Raw genomic sequence first — 11,520 nt, 5'->3', positions numbered from 1 at the left:
TTTTTTTTTTTTTTTTAAATTTTAAGACAGGGTCTCACTAAGTTGCTGAGGCTGGCCTCATCCTTGGAATCCTCCTGCCTCACCCTCCTGAGAAGCTGGGATTACAGGCGTGCACCATGCCTGCACATGCCTGACTTGAAGGCTGCGTTTTTTTTTTTTTTAGTTCTAATCAGTTATACATGACAGTAGAAAGCTCTTTGATTCATTGTACACAAATGGGGCAGAATTTTTCACTTCTCTGATTGTGCATGAAGTAGAGTCACACCATTCCTGCAATCATACCTGTATCTAGAGTAATGATGTCTGTCTCATCCCACCGCCTTTCATACCCCTTTGCCCCATCCAAAGTTCCTCCACTTAGCCCATGCACCCCCTCCCCATATGGATTAGCATTCACTTATTAGAGAAAATATTTGGCTCCTGGTTTTTTGAGATTGGTTTATTTTGCTTAGAATGATATTCTCCAACTCTATCCATATACCTGCAAATGTTGAAGGCTGCTTTTGTTGAAACTACTGACTCCTGCTTGGGCCTGTGCAGCTGTCCAGTGGATGACCTCTCAATGTCAAGAAATCTGCTCTCAGACCCTGCTGATGCTTTCATTTCCTGAACATGAATCCTATGAAGAGATATGAATATTGACTACACCTGTGCAGACCACCAATCACCTTACCTTCAGTCACCTTTCCCCACTCCTTAAATCACTGTCCTTTATCCTATAAATATCTCTAACAGCTGTCCTGGGGGAGGCAGATTTGACTTACTCTCTTGTATCCACACTTGGCTGCCTGACAAACTCTTACAGTACTCTTCACTTCAGTGATGGGCATATTGTGTAGCAGGCAAAATGGGCCTGGTTCAATAACAGTTAGAGGGAAGTGTGCTTTCCCCTCTCCCTCCCCTCCCCCTTATTTAAATATTACCAAAGAGGGCCAGGCATGGTGGCGCACACCTGTAACCCAGTGACTCTGGAGGCTGAGGCAGGAGAATCACCAGTTTGAGGCTAGCCTCAGCAGCTTTATTATTATTATTATTATTATACCATGGATTGAACTCAGGGGCACTTGACTACTGAGCCACATCCCCAGCCCTATTTTGAATTTTATTTAGAGACAGGGTCTCACTGATTTGCTTAGTACCTCGCCTTTGCTGAGGCTAGCTGTGAACTTGCAATCCTCCTGTCCCAGACCCCTGAGCCGCTGGGATTACAGATGTGTGCCAATGCACCCAGCCCAGCCTCAGCAACTTTTGAGACCCAGTCTCAAAAGAAAAAATGAAAAGTGCTGGGGGTATGGCTTAGTGGTAGAGTGCCCCTGGGGTCAATCCCTAGTTTTGCCCAAAGAACCCCTACAAGAGCCATTATGCAATATGTAAACGTATCAAACATTACATGGTACCACATTAATATGTACAACTTTTATGTTTTCATGTATCAGTTTAAAAACCATGAAAAGGGAGAAGAAGTGGAGGGAGGGAGAAAAATTAAAAAAAATATATATATATATATATAAAACACTGGAAGTGGTAATGTGGTAAATCCATCAAATAAAGAGACTAAGTTTTTTCTTTATTTTTGATGTTGTCAGGTCCGGTACATGCTTAGCTAAGTACACACTCCACCACTGAGTTACATTCTCTTCCCAAGGCAATGTTATTTTCAAGAAGACAAAGGGGAAACATATGCTTAATTATACCAGGATTTGAAAATGAAAATATGTGGAACAAGCCATGTACAGTGGCACACACCTGTAATCCCGGCAATTTGGGAGGCTGGGGCAGGAGGGTCATGAGTTCAAGACCAGTCTGGGCAACTTGGCAAGACCTGTCTCAAAACAAAAAATGAAAAGGGGCTGAGGGTGTAGTTTGGTAGTAGAGTCCTCCTGGGTTTAATCCCCAGTATGGCCATAAAAATATATTTTTATATATGTAATGTATATATTTATATATGTGTAAATATATATGCATAGCAACATGATTTATTATTACTAAAACCTAGAAAGATATGTTCAAGAGAACTATGAATAAAAGGTTATGATAGGGCTGGGGTTGTGGCTCAGTGTTAGGGCACTTGCCTGGCCTGTGTGAGGAACTGGGTTCGATTCTCAGCACCACATATAAATAAATAAAATAAAGGTCTATCAACTAAAAAAATATTTTTAAAAAGGTTATGGTATATTCATCCAATGGAATACTAGATGAGCATAAATCAACTATGCAAATAAATACAGCAACACAGATAAACCTTACAAGGTTGAACAACAAAAATAAGTAAGATGGGGCAGGGATGTAGCTCAGTTAGTAGAGTGCACAGGCCCGGGGTTCAGTCCCCAGCACCACCAAAAAACAAACAAAAGGAAGATGCAAAAAGTATAATAGTATAATTTCATTTCTTCACAATTCAAAGGCAGGCCAAAAACTCCACCATATTCTTTTGGGGTGAATATGTAAATGATAAAATTGTGAAGAAAAGTGAGGAAATTATATATGTAATGTATATATTTATATATGTGTAAATATATATGCATAGCAGCATGATTTATCATTACTAAAACCTAGAAAGATTCGTTCAAGAGAACTATTAATAAAAGGTTATGATAGGGCTGGGGTTGTGGCTCAGTGTAGTGCAATTGCAATTGAAAGCCAGGATAATAACCCTCTAGATGCAAGGGTCAGGCTGTGATCGGGACGTGAGTGAGGTCTGGCAATGCTGGATTCCTTGGTTAGTTTGGGAATTATACAGGTTTTACTTTATAAATATTTATATGCACTTTCCTGTGTGCATATAATTGCACAATGAATTTTTTTTTTTTTTTAAAGGAGAGAAGAAGGGCTGGGGTTGTGGCTCAGTGGTAGAGTGCTTGCCTAACACATGAGGCACTGGGTTTGATCCTCTGCACCATATAAAAATAAATAAATAAAGGTATTGGGTCCATCTACAACTAAAAATATTTTAAAAATAAATAAATAAAAGAGAGAAAAAGATATTCCTGAGCAAACAAGCAAGAGTTAAATTTTTTTCTTCAATGGTTTGTTCAGCTATTTTACTCTGGGTGCAATTTTTGAGAACCCAGGCGCACCTCATAAAAGTCCAAGTGCAGAGAAATATACTAGAACATCATTTAGAAACCTGCTTGCTTCTCAGAATTATGCAAAGAAAACTGCATCCTGGAACTAATTTTAAACCTGTATCAACAGTGATAAATATATAAAAAAAGCTACTATAAATACCCAATTAAATAAGTGTTCAAATAAAGTAGGTTTATTTATAAGTATTTGTGTATCTCCTAATACAAAGATATAACATTGATGAAAACTTGTGGATTTTAAATGGTTGCATAAAAATAGAAACAGGTTGTCTGTTTTACAATTTATGTGGCTGATTTACCTTCTTCATAACAGTTCTGTTAAGTCTTAGTTGTTCTTACACTCACACACACACACACACACACACACACTGCTGGATGCGGGGGGAGGTGGGAATGTGTTCTCTTATCCTTCTCTCACATAAAAGGTATGACCTTATAAAATAAAAGAAAATTGTATACACACCTTGTTTTCTTTGCCTTTATTATTTTTTTTTTTTCCTTTGCTGTGCTGGGGATTGAACCCAGGGCCTCATGTACACAAAGCATACACTCTATACTAAGCTATATTCCCAGCCCTAAGTCATATATTTTTGGATAGTTTTCAAAATTGAATGCACAATTTCTTCCTGCCTCTCCTGGGTCTGTTGTGACACCAGTCACAACATATTTGGAGCTACTGGAAATATTAACAGAAAGGAAGGAGAGGGAAAACAGTAGACAGTATTCTTCAGTTTTCAATACTATGTACGTTGCCTTTCTCCTCAAACCCCTTGCATCTGATGTGATGAGTTTCATATCATATGAGCAGTTATCATTCACCATATTCATCCCTTTCTCCTTTATTATTATTGTTCCTACTATTTTTATTATTTTGGTGGTACTGGGGATTGAATCTCGGGTGCTCTTACACTGTACTACGTTTCCAGCCCTTTTAATGTTTTATTTTGAGACAGGATCTTGCTACATTGCTGAGGCTAGCCTCCAACTTGTGATCCTCTTACCTCATTTTCCCTAGTTGCTGGGATTACAGGTATGCCTCATAATTCCTGGTGAATTTCTGTGTTTCAAAGGGAAAAATATGCATATGTGCACACAAACACACACGCGCGCACACACACACACCCACACCCCTATTTATTTATTTATTTAGTGGTGCTAGGGATCAAACCCAGGGCTTTGAACATGCTAGGCATGTACTCTACCACTGAGTTACACTCCCATCACCAAAATGTGGGAAATATTGAGATCACTGAAGGAGGTTGATTGGGTATATTTCCTTTAAAATGTCTGCCTGCTTTTAGTTAGTTTGAAGCTATATCCTCCAAACCTGAAGTGATATATCTTTTTCCTCTGGACTCTTTTAGTACTTTCTTTGAAATTTTATGACATTCAAGAGTTTCTACTGTGTATTATAGTTCAGTGTGCTTTGTGTCTCCTTGAACGTACGTCCCTTACCAGCAGGGTCATACCTGGCGAGTCGTGATTCACTAACTCATCTTCGAATCTTGCTGGGTCTTTGTCCATTATGGTGTTCGATAAGTGGTTAGCAGATATAAGAATAGCTGAGGGACTGAGTCAGCAGCACTGGCTTTGTTTCCTGGCTTTGGCAACCACATTTGCTGAGAGCAGCAAAGGACCTATCATTTGGCACAACTGTGCAGCCCTACAGAAATAAAGTCCTGCCCCAAGCAAGAGGAATTCCAAATCTAAGCCCAAGTAAGGAGCGGCATATGTGAATTTCAAACAGTAACATTCAGAGGCTTTAATTCAATCATAGGTACTACCAATGGCTATAGCCAGATGCCATGTATGGTTGTCATATGCGCTTGTCATACGCGGCATCTGGCTGTAACAGGCCAGATGCCTCCTAATTCAGCAGATAGTCCTTTTGAGCACACTGTCTTGTTATATGCAAGAAGAAGGATAAAAATCTAAAAAATTGCTAGCACCAAATGGCAGACCAGATCTAGTCCACAATAACTTTATCAAAGAAAAGATTTTGAGCTAGGATATAGCTTAGTTGGTAGAGTGCTTGCTTTGCATGCACAGGCCCTGGGTTCAATCCTCAGCACCATAAAAAACAAAACAACACAACAAAGAAAAGGCTTTTTTCAAGAGGAAGTGAAATTAAAAAATATAGATTTTAGGAAGCCTAGGATTCAGATAATGTACAGAATCCAACCAATAATGTAAAGAATCCAACAGTAATGCTCTCATTAATTCTACTTTTACCCTAAATCTTCAATTTTCACCTCTGTTTTGTGAATTCTCAAACATATATACAAGATGTGCTATATTTCTCCCATTTATTTATTTATGGTGCTGAGGATTGAATCCAGGGCTTTGCACATGCTAGGCAAGCACTCTACCACTGAGCTCCATCCCTAGCCATTTATTTACTTAAAATTTAAGACAAGATTTTGTCAAGTTGCTCAAGCTGGCATCAAACTAGTGATCCTCCTGCCTCAGTCTCCTGAGTCACTGAGATTACATGTGTGTACTATCGAACCCAGGTATTTCTCCCAATTTCTCTCTTTTTGAGGGGTGGAGGATGGGGATTGAACCCAGGAGCACTTTACCACTAAGCTACATCCCCAGCCCTTTTAAATAATTTATTTAGAGATACGGTTTCACTGAGTTACTTAAGGCCTCAATAAATTACTGAGGCTTTGAACTCATGATCCTCCTGCCTCAGCCTCCCAAGCTGCTGGGATTATAGGCAGGTGCTACTGAGCCTGGCTAATTGGGCAATTTATAAAAAACAGAAATGTATTGTTCACTGTTCTGGGGGCTGAGAAGTTCAAGATCATGGCTGTGTCCTCACGTGGAAGAGGTAAACAAGCTCTCTCAGGTCTCTTTGATAAGGACACTAATTCGGCTCATGAGAAAAGAACTGTAATGGCCTAATCACCTCTTCTAGGTCCCAACTCTAAATACTGTCACTCTGGGGGTTGGGTTTCAACATATGAAACATATGGGGGTGGTTGACAGACATTCAGACCATAGCAGGCTTCTAAAACTCTACCACAGGAATGTGTGCAGCAGGCGGGAGGCATTGATGGTAAGAGAAGAGAAGGGATATGTGTGGGGGCAATGTCCTTAAAGGGAGAGGGGAAGGGACCCAGAGTTCAGGTGAAGGGGTTGCCTTCTGATGGCAGTACAGAAAACAGAACATATTCACAAATGTAGGTGATCAATATCAGGAAGTTTGCTAGGTCTAGCTTTCTATCTCTCTAGGAAGGCAATTTTTATTTTTATTTGGCAGTGCTGGGGCCTGAAATCAGGGCCTTGTGCATGATAGACAAGTGGTCTCCAGCTCAGGAAGACAAACTTCAACCCAGTGAGCACTTGTTGTGATGGGCCAAAGGTGCAACTTATGTCGTCCAAGGGGAGAAATAAAGAATATCCATGCGTTTCTGCCCTAGTCAATGCTTTATTCCCTCAAATCACTCAATACAATTTTACTCTATAGGTTTTTAATCAAGGAAATGACAATCCTTAATGCTAGTCACTGCAAGAGATAGAGTCAATTCACAGCAAATAATTCTAGATTAATTCTAAGCACTGCAAACACACTTATTCATAAGAGGCTCATGACAGACATTCCCTCTAGATGCTAAGTTCAAGTGTCAGATCAAAAGTCTCAAGCCTTAGGCGCTAAGTCCAGCAGATGCATACTCACTCAGACCTCGGTGATCAGGTCAGGAACCAAGGCAGGCTTCTCCTGGGGTGGAGCTGACTGTTAGGTTGGTTTGAGGTGCTAAGGGAACAAAGTACCAGGCAACCTGTGCGCGCGAAAGAACAACCCATCAGGCGCCAACAGACAAGCAGTGACAGTGCCTCCTAACCATCTGTCAATCAGGGGGGGGTCTCCTGACCAATCCTGGAGGGACATGGATCTCAGCAAGAACCCCGACCAGGAGGACAAGGGGCTCTAAAAGCCTCCCTTTCCTGTCCCAAGCCCTCCCTTCCTGCTCTAAACCTATTAAAATTCCAATCTGGCTGAGCCTGGGTGCGACTTCTACACCACCAGGAGGCTCTGTTGGACGGGAGGGTCTTGCCCAGGAGCAAATCTCAAAGCCTTTTCAGCTACTTTTCACCTGCCTCCTTTTTGTCACGGGTGCCTCAACTTACACTGATGGCTGGCTGAGGTGGCAGTCCTAGGGAGAAGTTGCGTCTCTCAGCAGGGTTAAGATGTGGCTGTAGAGTTTGAGAGCCGTGAGGAAGACGCAGAGGATCAGGCAACAATGAAAAGTGTTGGGATGTGAGTCCAGGTCCTCCTCAGGCTCTCAGTGTGAGGGCATCAGTGTGGGTGGCTGAATGTCTGTTCATTTTTGCTCCACTATTTATACCAGATTTTGGGGCTTTTGACCCCCACCTTTCAATCCTTATCAGCTACCACTGGATTACTCAGTGTTTGGTGGTCCCCACCCTGATCTTTTCACCTTTCCCTCTTATTGGGCGAGAACAGCCTGCCTGAGACTTCACTCTGAGTTTATCAGGGTGGGGGGAAGTGACTTGTTTGTGCCTGAGGGCCACACTGGAGGGCTTTGTGCCTGGTGAGACTGCAGGTTTCAAACTGGAGTTTTAAAATGGAGTTGCTTAGGCTCAGGCATGCTATATTTAAGTGTCAGATCAAAAGTCCATTCTCACAGGGCTAAGTCCTGGTATTTGAATAAGAGTTCTTCTAAAAGGTTACAAATTCTAGTGGAGGCTATTTTTTATTATCACATAAAAGTAAACAAAACCAAACACCTTTACCCTTTTAAAATAAGAAAATCCTGCCCTAAATATACTTTAATTTTCCCTTTCATGATTTGGTTGTTTTATGGGCTCTTTCTTTATCAGTTATTAGTTTAAAAAAGTATTTTGGGAGCAGGGGATGTAGCTCAGTGGTAAAGCACCTAGTTTATGCAGGGACCTGAGTTTAATCACCAGTACCCCTACAGAAAATTAGAAAAGAAATATTTTTACTCACATCCAAGTAATTCTAAGAACGAATTTATTGAAGATCTTGAAGCTTGGTTGTTCCTTAGTGAGGCAAAGAGATGATTTCACAAGTTCCAAAGGGAAAATACATTCAAATGGAAGAAAATGAGCAAAACAATGTATGGGCTGTCTATCACAAACAGCTCTGAGGCAGTTATTCATGAGGTTGTGGGAAAGCTTCCCCTAAGGAAAATTGTGAAATGATCACAAACGTTGGAACACAGCTGTAGAGGCAATAAAAAATGTATTAGAGGGATTCAACTTGTAAAAGAACTCTGGGAAGTAAATTATACAGCCAAAGAGACCTCATGTCTAATTTTTGTGACTCTACAAAATTACCTTATAGTGCACGCCTATAGTCCCAGCTACTTAGGAGTCTTAGGCCGGAGAATCACAAGTTCAAGGCCAGCCTGGGTAATATAGCAAGACCCTGATTCAAAATAAAATAAAATGGAAAGGGCTGGAGATGTAACTCACTGGTATAGCACTTCCCTAGAATTCATGAGGTCTATGTTCAAACTCCAGTATTGCAAGAAAAAAAAAATTCAACTCAGAAAAATTCAAATGTCAGAAATCACAGATTGTACCACCTATAAACCAGACAGGACATGGAATTTATAGGGAGCAGAATACTGTGGCAAAATAATCACAATATAACTATTCAGCAAACAAATATGTAATCAGTGCTTTATCTTGCATTTTTAAAAAATCTACTATATACTAGACAATATATCTTTGTAATACACATAGTTATTTTTATTTTGGGGAACGAATTCAGAGGAAGCAAGATTTCTAATAATTTCCTATTTGACTCGAAGCAAGCCATTTAACTTTGCTGATTTTATTTTCTCCAACCACAGTGGGAAGGATACCTAAGTATAACATTTGAATACTAAATGATTAAATATTCCTTGTAAAGTGAATCTATTACAACTAAAGCACAAATGACAAAAATTTGATAAAATGGACAACATCATATTAAATTTTTTACCATCAAAAAAGTGAAAAAAAGTCCTCAGAATGGGAGAAAGGGTATGCAAACCATATATCTGATAAGGCACTGGTCTCTGGAATATAAAAAAGAGCTCTTACAATTTAATAATAAAAATAAATAATCCAATTAAAAATTACATAGGATTTGAATATTTTCCCAAAGAAAGGTAACACATGAAAAAACCTCAACATCCTTAACCCTTAGGGAAATAAGAAACAAAACCGCAATGAGGGATCATTTCACATCTTCTAGTGTGGCTACAATAAAAAAGACAACAACAATTGGTAAAGTGTGAATAAGCTGGAATGCTCACATTCCTGGTGGGAAGGTAAGATGGTACAGCTGGGTTGGAAAAGTCTGAAAGTTCCTCAAAATCTCAACTCAGAAATTCCTCTTCTACATTTGCCCAAGAGAGAGACAAAAATACACAAACACTTGTATAGGTAAGTTTATCGCAGCATGATTCAGAAAAGCCCAAAGGTAGAAGTGACCTAAAATTCCATTAACTATGAAAAGGTGTTATAGCCATACAATGGGACATTGTTTGGCATTAAAGAAATGAAATACTTGTCAGCAATCACCTGTAATCCCAGCAACTGATGGTTGAGGCAGGAGGATTGCAAATTTGAGGCCAGCCTGTGCCAGCAAGACTCTGTTTATAAATAAGAAATAAAGGGGGCTGGGGATGTGGCCCAGTGGTGCAGCACCTCTGGGTTCAATCCACAGTAATGAGGAAAAAAAAGAAATACCAATATGTGTTACATAGTATTGGGAATTAATCCCAGGGCACTTAACCACTGAGCCAAATCCCCAGCCCTTTTTTATATTTTATTTAGAGCCAGCATCTAGCTGATTTGGATAGGCTTTGAACTTGTGATCCTCCTGCCTCAGCCTCTCCAGCTGCTGGTGTTAGGCCTAGACCACGGTGCCTGCTGTGCTACAACACCGATGAGCCTTAAAAACATACTTTAAATTTAGACCAGACACAAAAAGTCACAGAGTTTGTGATTCTCTTGATGTAAAAAGTCCAAAATAGGAAACTCCACAGAGACAGAAGGTAGATTAGTGGTTGGAAGGAGAGGGATATGAAAAGTGACTGTTAATGTGTTAGGGAGAGGGTTTCTCTTGGGGGGGATGAAAAGGTTCTGGAATTAGAGAGCAATGACAGTTGAACAACTCTGTGAATCCTGACCGTAGCTTGCTTCTCTCTCTCTCTCTCTCTCTCTCACTTTCTCTCTTATTTTCTCACTTTCTTTCTTTCATTTCGAGATAGGTTCTTGCTAAACTGCTGAGGCTGGCCCAGAACTTGTGCTCCTCCTGCCTCAGTCTCTGTATACTTTAAAAGGGGGTTTGAATAGCTGGGCGCAGTGGCACACGCTTGTAATCTCAGTGGCTCCGGAGGCGGAGGCAGGAGGATCACGAGTTTAAAGCCAGCCTCACCAAAGACGAGGTGCTTAGTAACTCAGGGAGACTCTCCCTGTCTCTAAATAAAATACAAAATAGGGCTGGGTGTGGCTCAGTGGTCAAGTGCCCCTGAGTTCAATCCCTGGTACCCCCCCCCAAAAAAAAATAAAAAAGCGGGTGTGAGATTATACGGCAATAACGTATTTTTAAAAGAGAAGTGAATGTATTAACGACTATGTCAACAGGGGTCCAATCCAAGTTCTGTCTACACAGATTCCTTTCCTGGAAAGCAGGTAACACGCCGAACCAGTGGTAACTTTACTCACAAATTCCTAACAAATTTAATAGGTTCCTATTTTAAGTATGTAACAAATAAATTGTAACTCTTAATTCTGGAATGGAACCTTTGAGATTATGGTTTGGTAAACCTTCCAATACAATATATTCTTTGTGGCAAAGTCTGGGTTTCATGGTACTGTTACTTTGACGATTCAATTTAGATTTGCATGTTACAAAATATTTATGTCCTTATCCGGGTGAGGCTATTTTTTTAAAAAATCAAATATTTATTTATTTATTGGTACTGGGGATTGAGTCCAGGGTGCTGAGACACTGAGCCACATTCCTAGCCTCCAGCCCCTTCTTTATGTTATATTTTAAGACAGGGTCTGGGTTAGGGATCTGCTAAATTGCTGAGGCTAGCCTCGAATTTGTGACCTGTCTGCCTCTGGCATTACAGGCGGGCGCCACTAGCCCCGAGGCTGTTTTTTAAACGTCTTTCTTGCAGAGGGTGTCCACACTTCTCAGTTATTTGGGTCTCTCATTTATCCATATTTAGCAGTACGCTTAATATATATATATATATATATATATTTTTTTTTTAAGTGTGTCTCCAAAATGCCAAAGCAAAATAAAAGTAATGAAGTTCTTGCGACTTTTCCTCCATTGCGCTCTCCTGGGGAGGGGAGGAGTGCAGCGAGGGCTCTGCAGCAGCGAAGCTCTCCGCAGGAAGGAGACGTCTTCCGTTTTCCTTCTCCGCTGCGCGGC

The 11,520-nt window shown here is 40.5% G+C and overlaps 1 long non-coding RNA gene across 1 annotated transcript in view; it reads right to left on the bottom strand.

Annotated features, from left to right (window-relative positions):
• Positions 1-9,139, bottom strand: part of LOC125610775 — a 29,141-nt gene extending 20,002 nt beyond the window's left edge. The window contains exons 1-2 of the long non-coding RNA XR_007340782.1: positions 8,065-9,139; positions 6,552-6,871 (exon numbers count right to left, since the gene is read on the bottom strand). This is a non-coding gene — a long non-coding RNA (uncharacterized LOC125610775). The remainder of the gene's footprint in view (positions 1-6,551; positions 6,872-8,064) is intronic.
• Positions 9,140-11,520: the final 2,381 nt, after the last annotated feature.

This window comes from Marmota marmota, unplaced genomic scaffold (assembly GCF_001458135.2).
Source record: "Marmota marmota marmota unplaced genomic scaffold, marMar, whole genome shotgun sequence".
NCBI classification, from domain to species: Eukaryota; Metazoa; Chordata; class Mammalia; order Rodentia; family Sciuridae; genus Marmota; species Marmota marmota.
Note: the sequence above shows the minus strand (reverse complement) of the source record. Positions and strands in the feature narration are given on the sequence as shown.